Source organism: Acromyrmex echinatior, chromosome 2 (assembly GCF_024713525.1).
Source record: "Acromyrmex echinatior isolate Ae372 chromosome 2, ASM2471352v2, whole genome shotgun sequence".
Taxonomy (NCBI): domain Eukaryota; kingdom Metazoa; phylum Arthropoda; class Insecta; order Hymenoptera; family Formicidae; genus Acromyrmex; species Acromyrmex echinatior.
This window is the reverse complement of record NC_141853.1, coordinates 5,474,902-5,496,904: the sequence shown is the minus strand read 5'-3', so window position 1 is coordinate 5,496,904 and position 22,003 is coordinate 5,474,902.

Sequence of the window (22,003 nt, the reverse complement as noted above, 5' to 3'; positions counted from 1 at the left end):
AGAGAGAGAGAGAGAGAGAGAGAGAGAAGAAAAGGGAGAGGGAGAGAGAAAAAGAACGTCCAGCGTCCCGGCAGACAAGAATCTCGGGCAGCCGGACCACTTCTCACGGCGGTCTCTTTGATCTTACCTGACCCACCCACCCCCTCGGTCCCCTACCTCGACCAACGGACACCAGCAGCCTCTCCAGCCCTTCCTTTCCCCGTCCTCGCGAGTTCGGGTTTTTACCCCGGGCCAACTCGACGTTGAGCGGCAGCCAACCCTCCCTTTTCGCCACTCTACCTCTTGGCCACCATCCTCGCATTCTCGAAAAGCACGAGCGCGTCTTGGAGGCGACTGAGGTAGATTCATTCAGTTTTACTATTATTACGCATACCGTCACGCGTGCGGTTCGTTTCAGCTCGGGGAATGCGATCCTGGATCCCGGCGATCCCGTCGAGGCGCTTGGTAGATGCGCCGGCTTAATGGAACGGATGTCTGGGAGGCGGAGAGTCGCGGATAAATACGACATGTCGTTAAGAGACCCCTCTGTAGCTCTTGAATCCTGGCCAACATGGAAAGTAGCGCGTGCCAATTTCATTTCGCAAGTTCTTCTTGCAATTCACAAATTCTATATAAATACACGCGGTAGAAGTCTACTTAAATTTAAAAAAAAAATTAACATTATTATTTTTTATACCCTAAAGATTTAGCCTACGTTTTAAAAACAAAGGAAAAACTTTTCCTTTGGAATTCTTTACTTGAGTATTATTCAAGTTTCAGTAATTTGATTATAAAAGAGAAGCGATACTAAATTAAATATTATTAACTTCGATATATTAAAACTTTGATATATAAATTAAATTATAAATAATTTTACTACAAACATTTTATTCGTTAAAGTAGACGTTCCACCGCTGGTAAGATCGATTTTTTTGTTTCATTTATTTATGTATACCGCTTGCGAATAAAAACGATGATGGTAGCTCAAGCTAATTGGAAATAAAGTGCGCCGTCGTGTCATCGACACTTTTTACCAACGCTTCTTTCGCCGCCTCTATCGTTATTTGAATCTTTTGCATGGTTCCCTCGCCGGCGAAGAGAAGAGCGATCCCTGTCCCCGACGCTGCGATCTGATAGAGGCGACGAAAACATTTAGAGGTTATAAGAGCCCCCCGGAACGATAAAATCGGGGCAGCCAGGCGGGCGGAACGACACGCGGCGTGTCGTGCACGAACACACGCGCGTGGCATCCTGATGGGCTCCTCTTCGCTCCGCACGCGGAGGCACTCGATTGTCATTCTCGTGCTGTGCATTTCGTATTCGTGAAACGTAAATCGGATGCAAGCGCTGATACAGAGGATTCTTCACAATGGATCATTATTACCTACGAGAACTAAAAAAAATGCCATATTTTTCTTTTCATTTTTAAATTCATAATATCTCTGCCGACGTTTAAAAACTTCCCTTATATATAAATGAAATAATAGTAGGTAGTGATTAATTATTTATTTTGAATATTAAAAGTACTGTTGTTCTTAAGTGCTTTTAATATCCAAAATAAGTAATTAATTACTATTCAGTATTTAATTTATAAGTATTAAGAATTGGATGTATAGTCTGTGCTAAAAATCATTGGAATTGAAAACTTAAATTTTTTTGTAACAAAAAAGTGAATATTTTACAAACATATGAAAGAGTTCAATAAGATCAGTATTTGTATTTAACAATACAGTTTCATAGTTTAAATAAAAAATTTTTTTCACTTTATTTTAATAACATGTCTGCTTCTTATTAAAATAATTTTTAATCCAGATTGCTTTCAAATTTTTTGTGTTACTTTAAAAATAATACAATATTTTATAAATTTATAATTTTTCATAATTTTTTAATTAAATACACGTATAATACATTAAATTGAAGACTTTTATAAGTACTAGAATTTTTAAATAATTTCCAACTTGTTTCAATTAAGCGAATAAAAACGAAAAGTGCGATGGAAAGTGTTAGTATGATATGTTTAGGAAAATTTCAAAACTTTGTTCATTATCTTACACAGTTCTCGCCCATCTTCAAATCATTTCAAATAAAAAAAAAATATGTATGCACACGTAAATCAACTAATTTATCGTTTTTGTGATCGCGTAAGCCAAAAATAGGTAGTCCATGATTGTGGTTCACGTCGTCATCCTGGTCCACATCGTCGCCGGGATATAGGAATGGCTGGAATCTCTTTTGGCGGGACCTGGAGCTCGTCGTCGTAGCTATTCGTGGGAAAGAATATCGGCTGACATTCGAGACCACACCGTCGAATTATCGGCGTTTTGGCATGTTATAAAGCCCCAAAGCGCACCTCCTACCCCGTCCTGGCTTCTCATTTCGCTTCCTCGATCATTCCTCCTCCGACCGCCCTCCACGGAACCAGTAAAGAGAATCTCCAGCGGAATCCGCGTCTCCGACGACTGTGGGAACGAAATCGCGAATCGGCCGCTGCTTGGAACCAGCGTGTATCAACGTGTCGGTCGACACCCGGATTCCTTTCGAATCCTCCGGCCTTTCGTTCGTAAAACTTTCAAGAGAAGTTCTTTTCTTTCTCTCTATCTCTTTTTTTCTTTCTTTCTTTCTTTCTTTCAATTGCTGTCGATATTCTTATCTTTGATTCTCTCGTACTTTGTTCAATTATTTTCGAAAATTCAAAAATTCCAGCAAAGTTTAGTATCTCTATAGTCTATAATTTGGAGTAATCGCTCTAACATTTAAAAATGATTTCGATACGATAGGGCACAAGAAAGATGGGCTGAATTTTCATTCGTGTGTGTATGTGTGTTTCAATATTTTATGCTTAAATTTATTTGAAAATTATATAAATTTTCATTAATTAATAGGTACTTGTAATATAATATTAAATATTTAAATGACAAGAAAATATAGAAGCAATATCGATTTTTAAATTAGCTTAACGATAAGGCTAATCAATTCGACAAAAAGAAAATATTATTCGCAGCAATTTTAATATTTTACGAAGTAATTCTAAAGAGGTGACAATCTCAACGTGCAAGAAATCTAACGCTATCCTTGCTCTTTCATCCGTGACGGTCGTAGCAAGTAAGTAAGTCATTGAAGAACTCAAAAAATATACCGGACCACCCTGGACGCGATTCCGTGGATAATCCTTCGGGTACCACCGGGTAGATTTACGTATCGCGTTCGTTACGGATTCCGGGGACGATACTCCGTTCGTGGATCCTACGAAAGCTTCATTACTTTTTTCTAACTCGGCGCACGATGTGAATGACTTAATTCTCTGGAGATAGAGACAGAAAGTTGCTACGGCGTGGATATCAGTGGAGAACACGGAGTACAAGGGCGAGGAAGAAGGTGAGGAAGAAGAAGATCGAAGCGCGTAATACGTGTCCAGTGGCCGTGTTCTCTTTCGTAAGATCGAGAAGCGTAGATGACGCCATGAGTGGCGTGACGAATCACTGAGGTACCGCCCGGGAAAATCAACAATTGGCCTCCCTTTAATTCGAAAAACACACACCGCGTTCTGCTCTGTTCTCCGCTCGGCTGATTCGCCTTTTTCTGAATATCTTTCTCGCGACTGCCACGACACTTGTCTTCTCAGATTCGTGCCGATTTCCATAGATCCACAAATGACAGTGACGAGTGAGTTGAGATTGAAACTGTTATCATTTCAACAAGTTCAATTTTACAAACATAATCGCCTGTGTTTAATATATAATTAATACTCGTATAAAGAATAATGATAAAAAGTATAATAATGCGATGTCAATATTATACAATATATTATTGCACGTTAATTAACATATGTATTTTTTATCTTAAAATAAGTAAATTGATGTCTTATTTTTAAAGGGACTATTACATAAAATTTATAAGAGAAAATAATTGTGTATTCCCACTGAAATATATATTATCAAAAATTGATCCTTCCGAAATTATACCCAAACACGGGACTCGTTGAGACTTGGTATATAATATAGCAGCGCCAATCTAAAATCTCACTGTTACCTTCCTTTGATAGCGTAATTGCCGACTTTTATTAGCCTACGAATTATGTCTTTCAAAAATTACATCGTTCGACATGATTTTATTAGCGAGCCCCTCCGGCAGCTATTATACGTAATGAGTGACTCGGGATTGATTTTCGCGCGACTTCGGCTTCGAAAATTAGTTCCCCCGAAATTATAACGGTCACCAGACCCAGTATCAACGCCCGCGAAGTGAAGGGAGGAGGAGGAATCACCATCAAAGATTCATATATAAATATACATACATAAAAACACACACACATAAAATATATATATCTGTAATGGAAACGATGTGTCCTTTTATTTGAGAACCGCCGGAGAGAGAGAGAGAGAGAGAGAGAGAAAGAAGAGCGACGTCGTTATTAATGTCGGACAAAAACACCGAAATACATCATCCAGGCGCCATCGGCCACCTAAGTAGTCGGGGGCGGAAGGATCCGACGGATCGGATATACTGACACCAGGACCAGGATGATAATTAATGGTTTTACGATATTGGAAATGTCTCGTATTCAGTCGAGCAGAATCTATCCAGGCGTCAAAACAAAGACGCGGTTACTGCTGCTGATGGTGGGCCGCACCGTGATTCGTCGATATCCGACTTTTTCTGCGCGATTTTCGAGCTCGCTATTTCTCTGTCGAGAATTATCAATTCGCTCTGCATCGCAGTATTTGCTTTATCGGTACGCGCCTTTGAGCATCGGACTCGGTTAACGTAAGAATAACAATATCGTTACACATTTCAAGCGATTAAAGTACGTACTAACCACGTAAGAACTTAATTCTCTTGATTATCTATCATTAATGATCACATAAAACTTGAAATAAGTCATAATTATTATTGCACGATACTAAAGTTTTTACGACCTTCCTCTCTTTTAATACGTATTTTTCGGATCTACGAAATAGAACTGATAAAATAAATAAAATAATTCTTTCATATTACTCGTTCAATAAAATTTCATTTATTGTATGTTGTTATAAATAAATAATATGAAATAACCATGAAGTAATCATTTTATTTATTTATTAGTTATATTTAGTAAATAAAAAAAATATGTAAGAAAATTTATAAAATATGCATAAAATCATTTTTACTAAACTTTAACAATTTTCGAAAGATTTCTAAACAGAATCAACAATGGCAAAGAAATCGGGTATGAGAAACAGACCACCTAGTAATTCGAGGACTCGATTCATTCTTGTGTCGACGTCTTGTATCGAAAAAGAAGAAAGAAACCAATTCTCCTGGTAAATTAGCATATACTGCGCGGATCAGTAGCTTCAATCGGAGTCCTTCATTGTCACTTCTGTCATGTCCTGTTTTATAATTCCGTTAACACAATTACTTACATTATTATATTATATTTATATGATTTTCAAAAAAATTATAAACTAATCTCACAATAATAATCTATATATACGAAATACAAAATACAAAAAAAATACAAAGCATCACGAGCTGTAAATCAATACAATATTTAATACAGTATATAACAGTTGACGTTTTCTCTCAGAGATCTCATACGACAGATTGCAAATCGTGATAATACTTATATCGCCATATCGACGAACGGTTCCGTCGCCGGCGAACGTTCCAACAGGTGGCATGCTGCAACTGTCGTGCATTAGAAGACGGGATTCAACGTCGCGGGTAACGAAAAATTACGGTGCACGGCTGCATTACGCGGCATGAGTAGCAACTCTCTCCAGGAAGCCATCGGCTCGTAGGAACACCCATATCGCCGTTGCTGGCTCCTTGCTCCTCTATCATTCTTTCCCCCTACCCCCCCCCCCTCCATTCTCTCTCTTTTTCTTTATATATTTCTGTCTCGCTTTCTCTCTTTACGCTTTGGGCGAAAGATTATGTTCGTAATTTATATACACGGGCTAACGCCCTTGGTGTCTGAGATTTTTGTTATAAGATGCCCCTCGATCGCTCGAGCGGAAAGTGAGAGACGAGTTTTAAAAGAGCAATTTATCGTCGATTTCACCGGAAATATGTAGAGTCAATAATTTAGACGTTATTTCGCATAAAATAGAATACCACTTTATAAATCCTAAAGTCCATTACACTGTCTTACGAATTGCGTTGCCCGCAGCCTTGGCGTCCTTGAATCGCGAGGCATTTCGATACTATCAGATAAACAAGTACAACGGAAATAGAGATAAATAACGGGTAACAGCAGTTTATTCGCGATTATTGTTATCACTTTTACGCGCGCCACAACGCAAGATTTATCCGTAATAAGCGGCTGCCTTTCGCAACATCATTTCTGCGGAGAGACTGGTAATCGTCCTGTGATTGAACGCACGCAATTAGATGTATCGATATATAACGAGCAATTTGCATAATCGCGTTTTACAATATTAGTTATCGTTATTAATTTCATTTCTCTTAGAGCTGTTATTTATAATCGTTAACTTCATTTCTTAATATCACAAACGGATTACTGCGTGGACTTATTGCGATGTAGACTTTGAAACAGATTTTCTTATGAATAGCAAATACTACAACTTTTATAAGTATATAGTTAAAAGGTTCACCGAGGCAAGAAAATATTTAGATACGCTTTAGGAAGCAAATTCCTGAACAGTATCACTGCCTATTCACGAATAATTCACCCAAAAAAAATTAAAGCTTACGTGTGACAATTTTCGAATTACCACACACACACACACATACACACACACACACACACACACACAGATTAAAAGAGAATTCTTTAAATTCTATATTCAGTCAACGAAGACGATATTAAAATTAATGATCGGACTATATATTTTCGACAAAGTTAAAATCTTTTTAATTATGAAACTTACAAAACTATCTATTATAACTATCTATTTACTTATTTTCTGTATAAGAGATATATAATATTTTGCATATATTTTCTTTTTTAAAATCATGGAATCATATAATTTATAAATTAGAAATACACTTAATAAATTTCTTTAAAATCTTATTTCTACAATTTTAAATCTTAAAAAACCTGTACGTATATTGATACAATTGTAGCGTAGAGAAAAATTAAAAGAATTGCATACGTTATAACAAATACTCAAAAGCAATGTGTCCGTTCATGAAATATATAAATATATTTTTAATTATTAATTTAAATTAAGAAAAAGAGAAATAAGAAAAAATATAATATAATATAATATAATATAAATAAAATATAATATAATTGATAACAATTCTAGTATTTAATGTACATATATATTAAATACTAGTCTTTTTTAATCATTTTTATTGAAAATATTGGCTAAACTGTAAGAAAACAATACGTTATTGCGAATTGATAACAGAGATGCGCACAGAGACGCGAGATATGAAAGGCAGCGAAGACACGAGAAGAAAGAAGACGATAGCGGAAGAAGAAGAGAAGGGAGGTGAGAAGAAGAAGCGAGAGACAGGGCGAAGCTTAAGGGCCTGGTTGGACCCACCGCCGTGTTCCGCGAGGCTCGTAATTACGCGGCAAGGCCGCCGCGAAAGAGAGGCGTCAAAATCGCCCTACGGTCCTCTCTCCTTTCCCTCGCCCTTCTCGCTCGGCCTCGTGATCCTTCGGCCTGGCGGCCATTATCGAAATTGATATTTTATTGATGGTCCGTACCATAATCCACAGAACCTTTATTGAGTTATTTCCCGATAATTACGAATCAATAACGATAATTTAACGGTGTCCGAACGTTAGAGACCGCCATCCAGCCCCTTTGCTCTCTTCATTCACCTTTCTTCTTCTTCTCCTTCTTATCCGACTTCTTCTTTCTTTTTCTGTTGCTGCCCTTCTCGTCGTTTTTTTCTTTATTTCCGTCTGCTCTCGCATTGCGCACGCGACGTAAAACACGTATCTCAAAATATCTTCGACAATTAATCTGATAATTTCGCCTTTAAATCTTTCTAGCAAACATTTCTCTCATGCATAAATAATCTCTTTAATTATAACAAAAAGATATATTTTATGTTGTCAAGACAGATAAAAAAATCTAACAAAATTTCTTTTCAAATCTCTATCTCAAAAATCCTGCACAAAATTATAGAGGGTTTTTAAACGGTAAAATTAATTTAAATTGTAGTATGTTATAATTTTTGACTTACTGATCAAAAATTTCCTTAGGCAAAACCACGTGTGTTTTCTTTACGTCAGTTGATTCATCTCATTATTCTGTGTATAAAGGTATAAGATACAGTTATGAAAAAATGTAAAGTTTAGTAAATAAAGATACTGTTTAGTATAATTAGAACTGGAAAATAGCAATTTTCAAATAGTACTACAGCAAAATCTGTTTATTTTTTATAGTTTCGCCTAAGAAAACTTTCGATCAGTAAGTTAAACACTATACATACTACAATTTAAGTCCATTCCCAAAAACCCATAATTTTGTACGGGATCCTTTTTAGATACTTTAACAAAACGCTTTTTTTGTGCACGTTTACCGTTCAATTTCATGGGACACAACAAAAATTTGTTTGGATATCAAAAACAACATTAGTTTTAACACCAATATTTACTTTTGACATCAAAAGAGATTTTTAAATCCCAAAATATTAAGACGAATTTGTCCTGTTTACATCATTTAGAATTAACCATGAAATTTCAGGTAGTATTCTACGGCGAGAGAATAGCGACGTATCGATGAGAAAACCGCCGCATCGATGAGAAACCGCAGGTGCTTCCTCTACGCCTCTAGTCGGCCGATAGGGAATGTTTATTATAGCAGCCGGTGGAAACGCCCTCTCTCCTCTCGAACGCGTTGGTGCTCATAAACGGGCCCGTTTTACGATCCTCCCGGTGGTTTTTCGCTGCGCTTTTTGCTCTATGCCGGGTCTTGCGGAAGGTTATCCGTATAAGAGGGGAGCACAGAGGATGAAGGGGACGAAGGGCCGCGATGGAACACCTACCGCGATAATTACGTGACATTTTGTTTTGCGACCACAAGGGATTTTTTCCTCGCCTCCGTTCCGGCCTCATGGCGAACCCGGTTGAGCCTTCCTCATGAAAGAGATCCTAGCCTCAGGTTTCGAATCGTTTCACGTCTGACGAAGGGCAAGCAGCGAGATTGGGGCGTGAATGCAAATGAATTTACAGTATTGGAATCGATGGGAAAAATTTACGAACGGCGAGTTGCAATTTGCATGCTAACAGGATGCATCGAATCTGCTGAAAGTTAATTCGATAGAATTAAATGGAGATGGAAAAGAGAAACAGAAAGTATATTCTGATAAAATCGCTGTGAGTATAAAATAGCACTGCTTTTATAAAGTTATAAGTGAAATTACTCGTATCTCAATAGAAAATATTTATGAGTTCTCTTTGTTTACACATGTAACATAATTTTAACTGTAGACACCTTTTATATATATTTAATTAAATACCTATAAAAATGTGATCCACAATTTATATAATCAAAAATCTAGTCTAATGACGAAACTGTTACTGATTCGTTCGAAGACTCATGATAAATAATTTTACCGAATTTTAGTCGATTTGACGACTGAGTCACCAGTAAGTTCGGTGTACAATGCTAACAGAGATCGGTTATTGACGCACAGTTTTAACAGTCTTTAAAGTCGTTTTTCCGCAGTCGAGCGTGTCCCGCAATTGAGAAGCGTCAGCGATGGCGACAGCAACATCGACAGAAGCATCAGCAACCGTCGACTGGCGACACTGATGCTAATTGCCGCAGCTAACTAACCGCTCACTTAGCACGCATCGACGATACGTCATTGTGTTCAATGATGCATGCATTCTGTAAATGTATAAGAACAATACGAAGAAGAAAATCCACTTTTCACATTAATTTCATAGAGAATAATAACAATATGTTACGATCTCTCACGTATAATTTCTTCTGTTATAATACACATTATATGTATTCACTTATCAATTTGTTAATAACTGACAGATGTTTACCTCAAAATTCGATTTTAACATTGGACATAAAATATTCCTGATTTTTGTTTTGTTGTATTTTGTAAGTGAAGATATAAAAATAAAAAAAAAGTTACTGTTAGGATTAAATAAAGATTTCATAATCAGATAAGCTACATTCGCAGGTAAACTACGTGCAATTGAAGTCACAGATATAACTATATACTGCTTATTTTCTTAAACTACGATAAGCATCTCGAAGATTAAATTCTACGATGATTTTCTACTCTCGTAATTAATGAAGCTTGCCACTGATTCGTTATTGGATTTAACATCTTGATCTCTAAAACATAGATTATATCATATGTACATCGAGAATCCGCAATAAATATACCGAGATTCCAAGATTCGAGCCGATCGATCCGGCTATTAATAATCCACTCGTGAATCCTTAAGGAAATATCATAAGTAAGGAAATATCATTACTAGGATATTATGTCGTATATCATTGAGATCACTGTCTACGGTTAATTAGCGCCAATTATAACTACAAATACCCTTTTGCTATTTCGAACTTCTTCCGCTTTCGCTTTTTCTGACTTTAGTTATATCTAGATAGAGTTTCTTTAATCTCAAAGGATTTCTATAAACAGTTTTATGATATAATCAACTATGAAATTTAATTCTATTTTTTTACAATTTAAAATAACAGTAGTATTGGAGCTTTATTTTGTACTTAATTGTTTTAATAAAATTTTAAAATAATGAAATTGCTGTATATATTTTCTTAGAAATTTTATATTTAATTGAAATTTGGGATATATATATATTATCAATAAAAATTTATTGAAATAAAGACATTTAAGTATACTTTTCGATATACAAGAAAAAAACGGTTTTGCTGAAGTGTCTAAAAATTTAGCCAAATTTTAAATATTATTTTAATATTATTGAATCATCAAAATAATTATGTAGTATATTCAAAAGTCATTGAATGCTGCAAAAATGTTAACATTCTAGCAACGAGTTTGATCGTCCTACATTATTATTTTGATAATCTAAACAAAGTTATTTTCGAATCTATATCTAACTAAATTTTTAAATACTTCAGCAAAATCTCTCTTCATGTTGAAAGAATCATATAAAAAATTTATTCTTGAAACAGAGAAAGTAAGACGCACACGTCCAATAAATTTGGCACAAAGATGACAATGTTTTTCAATGTACTCATTAATTAACAATACGTCGTAATAAGTCGCCTTGTGAGATTTAAATCGCCGAGATTTAACTCCCCAATCGACTTTCATCTGCGGAACCACGCTATGGCGAGATCGTCCCACTACGTGGGTGGTAGTTGACTATGTGCGCGCGTGCGTATGTTACATTATGTTACTGTCCGCGTATGTAATGGCGACGCAGCCATTCCGTAGCAGCGCGATGATTCAGGACCTTCCTGCGCAGCGTCCCGTCGGCTAAATGCTCGCATCCATATCGCGGCCATCGTGGGTGGACGCGCGACATGAGCGAGAGGACGACGGGACAAGTGCAGGGCATGCCGCGCCCATCCTTGTCGACCCTCATGAAACGACCGTTTAAGGAACGAGATGAAGGGGTTAATTAATATTGCATTCCGCGGGATTGAGCTGTCGTCTCGGACTGTCGTTGCTGCCCTCGGCATGTTGAACGAGGAACGATAATTTCTACAAGGTGAACATTTTCAGTAACACTCAACAGTTCTAATGCAGCGCTAAAGTCGAGCTCATCTTGTAATATCAATGCTGCCATTGAAAGAACAATTTTGCTGAAAAATCTAAAAATTTGACTAGATCTGAAAATAATTTTATTAGACCATCAGAATAATTTTTGCAGGAATCTTAAGCATGATGAGCAATGCTGCAAAACGTTTTGATTCTAGCAACCAATTTTATCATCCTGCCTAATTGTTTTGATGGTACTAAATTATTTTTCAGATTTGCATCTAGCTAAATTTTTAGATTCTTTTAGTATGTATTTTATAATTATAAATATAATACCTTGCGAGTTTATAAAAAATAACGCTCTCCCATATTATACACTAAAAAAAAAAATAGAAATATTAAAAGAAATATTTCTTCGAAATTAAGATTTTTTTTAAGAAGTGAGTAGTAATACTCTGTTAAACAAAATTATTGAAAATCTACTAAAATATATCGTAACTATTTCTGAATTTACATTTACAAATGTTACAACATATTGAGTCTTCAACTTCACAAAGGAATCATATAAAGTCATATAAATAAGCAAAGTGAATACCAAAAAATCGAAGAGATTGTCATCGGACTTGGCGGCACTGTCCATGCGCGTTCATCTCATATAGAAGTGCTCATTGTAATTATTCTCATATTAATGTCTGTTACTATCATCCCGCATCGTCATGACATAGAGACATCGCGGTTGATAAATGGTTAATGACGATCACGAGAAACTGCTATCAGGCTCATTGATCGTCGTGCGTGTACAATCTGCGGGGGTGCATAGTCAACTCCGACGAGCGACTCAATCAGAAAGACAACCAAATGCGATCGGATAATCTAAGATAGGAGAAAGAAAGAAAGAAAGAAAGAGAAGGAGAGAAAAAGAAAGAATAAGAGACAATAGGGGATCGTGAATTACGTTCGAGTTTCATCGAGACGAAGTTCTCGAGGATCGATAGCCGATCGCGAGCCTAAACGCCGATCTCAGATCGAGTCTTACCGATAAGAGATCGATCTTTCCCCCTCAGCCACCGACGGGACGATGGTGGGCCCGTTCACCAAAACGGCTTCATTAGGGCTCAGCATCTTTCGGATGCCCCACGCAAGGATGTCCACTACTCTCTCGTTACTGTCGACTGATTGTACTCGCGTTAGCAAATGTCACGTGAACGTTGCACAACGAATGTATCGACTCATGCTGTCTTAAAAAATGATGATGGTAGCGAGTGATATAATGCCGGACAGAATATTTTTCGCTTCGATACAATATCTTTAAAGTCCTCATGGATAAGCAGTCTAATAATTTATATTTGTTTCGTGATCGTGTTAAATTTATATTAAAGTTTAAAAAACATAACATTTCAAATTATATTATATGATAATATAATGTAAGATGAAGTATATATGTAATTAATTTACAAATACATATCGCATGAAGATTAAAAGTTCGTTTTATCTCGTAATATAAATAACTATATATGTTATGTAATAGTTATTTATGATGCGTTTGGAAACTTATATATATAAAATCATATTTTATGAAATTCTTAAAAGAATTAAAACTTTTGAGATAATTCTAAACAAAATCGTAAGACTCGTAACTTGTTGTTGTTACTCTCGTAAGGTTTATAAAAACTTATGACTGGAATGCTTAACTTTATACAATATCTTTATAGATAGTTTCTCGTTAATCATAAAATTTATGAGAAATCGTAAATATTACAAATATTTGACAAATTATGAACGATTCTGCTTGAATTGCCTCATTAAATTTTATAAGTATATACATATTTCAACTCCTTAAATTATTATTATACATTGTAACATTATCGTACGACGCACAATATTAAAACAAAAAAGCATTACAAAGAAATATGTAATGCTGTTGAATGCGAATGTATGTGCGTGTTTCTATTATACTAATATCAGTACAATAAATAAAATTTAATTGTTTTATACTTCTCTATTATATAGATATCCATATCTACATGATCTATATCTCCTGAATTACGAAAAAACAGAGAAGTATACGTGGAAACGTATAAGGAAATGAAGCCATCGAACGAGCAGTAGCCGAGCGCGAAGAAATGACATAATTTCCCCAAGACCAAAGCGCGCGAATGGTATATGAGAGAAAGATAAAGGAAAGGGAAGAGACGGAAGGAAAAAAGGAAAGAGAAGAAAAGAGGAGAGACGCGGGACCTAGAGGCCTCGATAGCTCTCTTTATCTCATGCTCGCATCGTTCCGTCGTCGCCCCACCTTAATTCACAGCCAAGCTGGGCCATAACTCGCGTTTTACCTCGCGGTGTTTATGTACTTTTAATAATGCCTGATATCTCGTGGATAGACGCTGCTCACTCACCCGCACCGCCCCCTCCGCGATGCATCCCCCGGTGCTGCATCGTGCACCCCGCTGCGAGTCGATGTGTGGTCGTAATACAGACCGGATCGAGAAACTTTGGGCCCGTGCGAACGAAGAATCGATATTGTCTCGCGATTACGGCGTTCCTCTCTTTCGCATTTATATCTTACTTAGCACGTTTGAAAAAACACGCATGGCGTCAATTATCACGTAGAATATTATTATAGCAGTAATATCACGTAGACTAGAGTACATATTTGTAGATTGTTATATACTTTCTCTAAATTTGGAGTTTCAACTCTAAAGACTGAAAATTGAGTTAGTTTTGAAAAAGAGTGGCTCAATTTTTAATAAGTCTGTTCACATTGCTCGAAATCCCCAAATATTTTTGAACTTAAAATGAGATAGATATTTGAGCATTGAAAAGAGAAAAAGCAAAGATGTTGAGTGCAAAAAGTGCAAGCAACGCGAACAGATCTATTCTTTAAAAGTGAGATTTCATTCTTTAGAGTAATAATTCGCTCTTAGAGAGCTAACTCTCTATAATGACTCTGAATAATTACAAATGGTAAATTTATCATAATTAATTATAAATAGAATATTACATAATTTGTATAATAAATATATAAACAATTAATTCAAGTATGTGAACTTGTATGATTAAAATAAAAAAATATACTTAGATTCAGAATATTATCATATTCAAAATTGTACCATCTTAAAAGGGACACAATTTGAAACATCGTACAATTCTGAATGAAATAAAATTTGAATCCAATTTTCGAGATTCAAGTTTGATTTTTTCCTATTTAATAGTACTTTTTAGTATCCTTTACACAATGAAATTAGAATAACTAAACTTCAACCTTCAAATCTTATTTTCCTCAGCATTGTATCATGTTCGATATCGTATCACCTTGTTCTATTATATTTCTATTAAAACATCTGATATCTATGCAGTTTCTCTTACATCATAAGATTACGTTAATTATTTTTGTAAGTACACACATCGATTAAGAGTACATCAATAATTTCGAGCAGCAATAGTTTTGCTGTCATGACGAATTCTCTCCGCCCACGTTCCCACCCTATCATGCATTCCCTCGGGCAACCCCGTCTCTCTTCCCACCCACTCCAGGACATGTTAACAGGACTTTAAAGTTTTATTAATAAGGATAAATCAGAGGCGCCCTGCGGATGAAGTTGTCTGTATCGCGGTCCAGCGCGTATAATCTGGCATCGGGTACACGAGAAGGGTCAAGGGGGGCGCGACATGAGGGCGCGGAAGAGGGGCACGAACATGTCGGTTTACGACCATTGCCCACAATGTCGTGCGCGCTTGCAACGTGCAGCGCATAAAGATATTTATCGTCCTGCTTCGCGTATACGCGCCGGAGACGCGTCGTGCCGACTCGCCTCGCTCTTGAGTCGCTTCTTTTTTAAACACCCCTTACGAACATCTCACGCGGCGTCTCAAAGACCATACAGTGGACATTGTCGACCCAGGTTTCAAAACAGTTTCCAAGCGATTGAAAAAAAATAAAAAGGTATAAGCTCTTTCGCAATTTAAACTTTACTAACAAAGAATAAGTAATGAAACACCTTATTCTTCACCATCGAAATTCGATCAAAATTTACGTCCATTTCAACTTAACTTTTAGATTTAATCTTCAATTTAAATCTTCAAGATATAATTAATAAAATTTATTTTGAAATATGCAATAAGATACTTAATGATAAATTAAAAATTATTCGAAATTAAAAGACGAAAAATCTGAATGTGCATGAAATGAATGTATCGAAAATTTCTAAATAATTTACGTAAAACAAATTCGTTTGAACTCTAATGCGCACTGGTGCACTTTAAAACTGTCGTGCATAAATCGACGTAAAATGTATTTAAATAAAAGTACGTATATAAATTGTGTTTTAAAGTTTTAAATTGCATAATCCTCAATACATTTTATTATGCTGTTTAATAAAATATGTATTGGGCATTTTATCATTCGAGATATTTCACTTTTACTCAGATTAGATCAGTGCTAGTAAGTAACTTTAATATGTACCGGTACCAAGTGCGTCCAACCGAATTCGCTATTTAAACAGCAAGTTCGAAAATAATAAAAGTTGATTTTTCATCATCAGACAACCAATCCTATTAAGACAAAAATATAAAAACTTAACAACAGACAAGCAAAAAGAGATCTGAGTATATAATCCATCCTCCAGCACATAAGGACGTATTCAATGTGCGCGGTGTCCCAAAGGTGTATCGGTCGTAATATGAGATTATGGCGATACTTTGTTAAAAAGGAGGATCTCTAGCTTCGTCGCTGACGGTTTCGCGTATGTCATTTTCGACAGGTTCATGATTATCCCGAAATCTCGCTAATTATCTACGTGAAGGGGCCTCACGTTAAAAGACCCAGGTATTCAAAAGACGCGACGCAATCTCGTCACAAAGAACGATACCTTACGCTCGACTTTTACGTTATGTAGCTGCGTACCTCGCGGATATTGAGGGCCTTAATTAACGATTCCCGGATGGGGCATGGAAGCGGCGTGTTCGACCAGTCTAGCAGAGGCTCCGGCTGCCGAGTAAAATAGAAAATCTCGCACGTGTGTCGGGTCCAATTAGCGTAACATACGCGGGATACTGATAGCAGGGTACATTTAATGTTCGTAGAACGTATTGCGTCGTATCGGTTTACTACTCGCTAAGAGAACATTAAGTCGTGTTTAGCGATCTTTCGGTTATTAGAACGTGGCTATTAAGCGTAGAAGCAATTTTAATCCGTGCGTTCCTCTATCTGAATATTGCCTAAATAAAATATTAAGACAAAGTTTAAAATCTTTTGCGTTGCATAATTTGATACAACTCGCTAATATAAAGGAAGAACAAGTAACGATTACATGTTGTCGAACAAGAATCAATTTGTATATAAAACGTACTAAATTGTATATATTATGTATTATAAAACGTATAATTTAACTATATAATCGATAAATAAATAACCAGTCTGGTTGTGAATATTATCTTATAATATAAATTATATGTTATCAAGCTATGTCAAGTTATATTTATAAATAATATAATAATTTATATCGCATTATAATTTATTACAAATATTGATAAAGTAATTGCTTGAAAGGAAAATGTATTGGTTAATTCACCTATATCCTATAAGAAGCTGTATTTCTAGCAGATTCAACGCCGATTCATATAAGCTATGCAGGTGCACTTAAGCATGACTCTAACTTTAAGATCGCTGCTTACCTTCGCGTAACGATTTTACAGGAGTGCTATACGATAAAATGGCATTCCCGATCCACGACACTAGGATTTTTACAAATGTAAAGTATATAATATTATATGCCTTGCAACTTTGCGGCTCTCCTTGAGCTAATTGAAAAATGTTATTATCTCAAAATAAGAATTTATCTGCTAGTTACGTTTTAAAATAAAACACTAATAGTACATTTATCTACCATCAATTATATACTTTCACTAACCTGAATTTATTTTAAAATAGATATTCTATTAAATCATTTCTGATTTCGTAGAAATCAAAAAACGGCACTCTCTTTTCCTCTTCCTCCATCTTTTACTGACTTATTGTCTAATTGATTATTTATTTAAAAATTAATCTTAGAGTTGATAAAAATTGTTGATATTAGTTAAAAGTATTAATTTTAGCAATTATTTGTAAACATAACCCATCTCCGACGTATAGAAAATTTAATAATCGCTGTATCTTTATTTCGTAGATATTTTTTTATCTCGCAATCTACTATTTATATATTATTGAGACAGTATACGTATAAAACTCTAATTATGATTTTACATTCATTAAATAAAAACATAATAACAGTTCTGTTTTTATAAGCCGAAGGCTCGACTTTTAATGCTTTAAGATCGATGATACGATAGGCGTTATCACAGCATTATCATTCTTTGCACTTCCGCAGTCGCGGGTGCACCGTCCTACTACGAGAATTAGCCTAATCTGTCTGGAGAACGCGGAAGGTCGCCTGGAGGAAGCGCTAAGTGCTTCTAAACGCTACTCTAACGAGCGCAAATTGCTGTTTACGCAGCAGTGCTGCGTGGCATAGCTGCATACAAAATACCAAGACTCTTGTGCATCGAAAGTAAACGTCTTATAAGAGAGGCATTACACTGTTTAATAAATATTTTCAAAATAATATCAAAATAATATCATCTCATTATATTACATTAAAAAGTGTAGTGTATGTTTAAAATGTTTACCTTTAAACATTAACATCGTTGCAAAATAAATGTTTTATTTAATTAATAAAAAATATTTTAATCTTAAACGTTTAATGTTTTAAGTCCGAACATATAGTACTTTGTTTATTGAAAAAAATTTGAAATTAAAACATCTTTAAGTGTTTACAAAATGGAGATAGGAATAAAACATTTTAATATCTTAAAATAAACACTTATTTTTTAGTGTAGTACCTATAATAATGTCTAAAATAAAACCTTCATATCATATAATATATTCAATCGAGTAAAACCCATTTATCTGTATTTCTGGCTATCAGATTCTACCATACAATTTCTTTCTCAATTACTGTGATGTAGAGAAATGTGTATACATATTGTATATAACGTACATTGCCGTTTAATTTGCAAATCCTTTTTGCAAAAAATCTTATCGTACAATAAAGGAAAATTACTCGCCCTGTCGAACCGCTGCAGCTTCTCTCTCACTGCGTCACTCGTTTCTTTCTTCTTCGTGGATTCATCCAAAGATAGAGAAAGAAAGGAAGAAAAAAACGCAGGCAGATAATTACGCAAGATCAGTATATATCGGTGACGTCGAAAATTCCGAGAAGCTAAAGAAACCATAAAGATTTCAATGACCTCCTCCACCATAATCAGTATTCCGCGTCCTTCGAAGTGTGCTTCTGGCACTCTTCGAAGAAGCAGGAAGGAAAAGGAAGGAGAGATGCGAAAAATGCGAAGGAGAGGAAGGATACGAAGTAGAAACATCGGAAGATCATCTCTCCCTGGGGAGAGCAAAAACGAAGAAGCGCAGCGGCAAAGGACGCTGTAATATCGTATCGGAGTGAAACCAACGACACAGCAGAGCGGAGGAAGGTGGATCCACACAAGGAGAGAGGACGCAAGACCAGCAAGACTCGTCGCGAGAAGGAGGGCCCCGCGCGACGTGCCCGGTGGCCCGCACTCGGTAGAAACGGCGCAGCGACTTAAGGCCCGTGGAATTATCCTCCTGTAAACACCTACCTAATTAAGATTGGAACATTTTAACGTCCCGCTCGGGGACCCCAATAAACCGCCTAACGTACGGCCAGTTTGTTAGGCGCTTATGGGATCGTTTAATTAATATTGGCATCGGAGCAGCGCGCCCGGTTCGAAACGGCTGACGACCACCTCCGGCGCCTCGGTATCTTTGCTCCCGTATACTTGCAGTTTGCGACTTGCACGTGTAATCTCGCGTACAACGTCCGATTCGATTCGTTCGCGTGTGTGTAGTATGCGTGTATGCGTTTCGCGATGGGCGCCTCGGGTCCGGGTATATTAGTCCTGGGACTAATGATCATTTGCTGTGTCGCGATGGTACACGCTCGATGGTATCCTTATCGGACCCTCGTCCTCCACAAGTGCATTCTGTTTGCTTCGCGTGAGCACGCAAACACTTAATCGATCGCGGGAATATTCGCTCTTGGGTATACACGCTTTTTTAATTTCAAAAATTGAATCATATAATTTTTTAATAGAAATTTTTTTTAATATCAGATTTCTAATTATTAAAACTTTTTAAAGTTTTGTTCCTTTATTGTATCATTCAATTGAAAGAAAGCTATTTAAAACATGATAATGTTGTTTTTTTCATATCGATATAGATATTCATAATCTTCATAATCTTCTGATAGAAATTTCATGCATTTCTTTGAGCAGTTGTACCAACTTCTGTCTAATAACTGAGAAGAAAAACTACTTAGGATCCCAATGAGGATGTAACGCTTTGTTTGCAGTTACTGCATACGAAAGTTGCGCAAAATCTGAATCCATTATTGAATAGAAACACAACAAGTAATAGATATTAAATTCATTAACAAGCAAGCCAACTGCTCATGAAATGGGCAGACCAAAACGTTCTTGTCCAATTTCTCATTAGTTGTATCTACAGTATTGGCAGAATACAGTAATATTAGATAGTAACTAGATAGGTGTCTAGGAAAGCTGCATACATTTCTACCAGGATTTTTATCAGAGATGCACCGGATCGTAAAATTATCGGATATGTGACGAAGCATCCAACAATAAGATCTATTCATAGACATAATAAGAATAGATTGCGCATTCCTGAAGTTACCACCTCAGTTTAGAAAGAGTGAGATTGCTTGAAACACTCGCTGTTTTTAAAGTATCGAATTAAAAAGAGATGTTATATACTCGATTCTTTCTAATGAAGCACATTCTTTTTAATGGAGATGCTAAAATCAGAGTCCGTCCAATATACACTCCGTCTTTATTCTTCTATATCTATAAATTTATTTCTAAGGACAAGAGCACAGATCGACTTGAGCATATAATAAGAAAATAAATTAATCAAAGTGTCTTATTTCCTTCCTTTCTGATTGATTCGATTTTTTCACTAAAATGTGTGGTTGAAAATGAACAAACTAGAAGATTCTGATATATCAATCAGAAATCTAGTTATCTCAACTAGAATTCTAATAGAGTTAATCAGAAAATTCTGATTCATCTATTTTTAACTAGAATTCTAATTAATTCAATCGGGCATTTTTTTCAGTGCTTATGCTTTATGCAAAGGTTACTCCAATTTAAAAAATTTATATGCAAATTTCAAGTAAAATCTACACATACATCTGAATTTCATTGTTTCTATGTATTACATAATATGTTTATAATGCACAATTGTAATATATTATCTTCATTTTAAAGTCCTAAATAGGCGGTTTAAAATTAGATCAAACAAGTTTTTTTTAATATAACAATAATGATAGTATTATGATTTTTTTTTATGTAATGTAATTTTTGTGCATGTTTTATTTCCATATTAAAATTAAAATCAAAATTAAAGAAGTATATATACGGTAAATACATATAAAAATATTATATAGTTTTGAACCATATAACCATTGATTTCGCGTCGCAAGTCCTAATGTTGCTCCCGTATTACAGCCAGTATACGAACATTCGCGAAAAATGCGACGGGGGTTGCTGTACCTATCCGAGACGCGCGAGAAAGGGTACAAACGGACGCTCGTTGTCGTGGAAATTTATCATCAGCTTCCACGAGACGTAGAACGGGCGAGTACTCGCGCATTAAGCGCACGCGGGAGGGTTGCGCGAGTGAGGCATGAGGCTTCGGAAGAGAAGAAAATAGAGTCACGGCGTGTTCCCGTGGTATGACGTGTTCTTGCGCGGCCGAAGAGGGCGGCCAGGGCCGATTAATCACGGTCGCATTTTGCGGTTTTGTCGCGCGTCACGACCCACGTGCGTTCCGCGGGCTCCATTGTTCCGCGCCTAATCGTTCCGGGAACGGTGTCGGACAGTGTCGTACGTCGTGGGAGAGTTCCCGTCGTACGTAAAAAAACTCGCGCGCGCGCGGATCCTCGTATGTGCATTTTGCAAGAGTCCATCCTCCACACTCCATCTGAAGTGCCGGTCTCGAGTCCGGTTCACTTAAGAGCTACAACTTCAACTTAATATATTTGTTTTCTGATTTTCTCTGTCTACATCAGGTAGAATAGCAAAGAAAACGATAAGTAAAGAATATTAGATTAGACTTAATTAATCCGGATTTTAATTAGCACGATTTTAAACGTCTCACGATTTCATCTTAATTTAAAAGCAATAATCCTAACGTAAAAATATTAACTATGAAATATCTCCTAAAAGATAGATAAAATAATTTTTATATATCAACTCCTCTCTATATTATAATTATCCTTATTTTCTTAATGTCTGATTTATTCAATAAATCAAT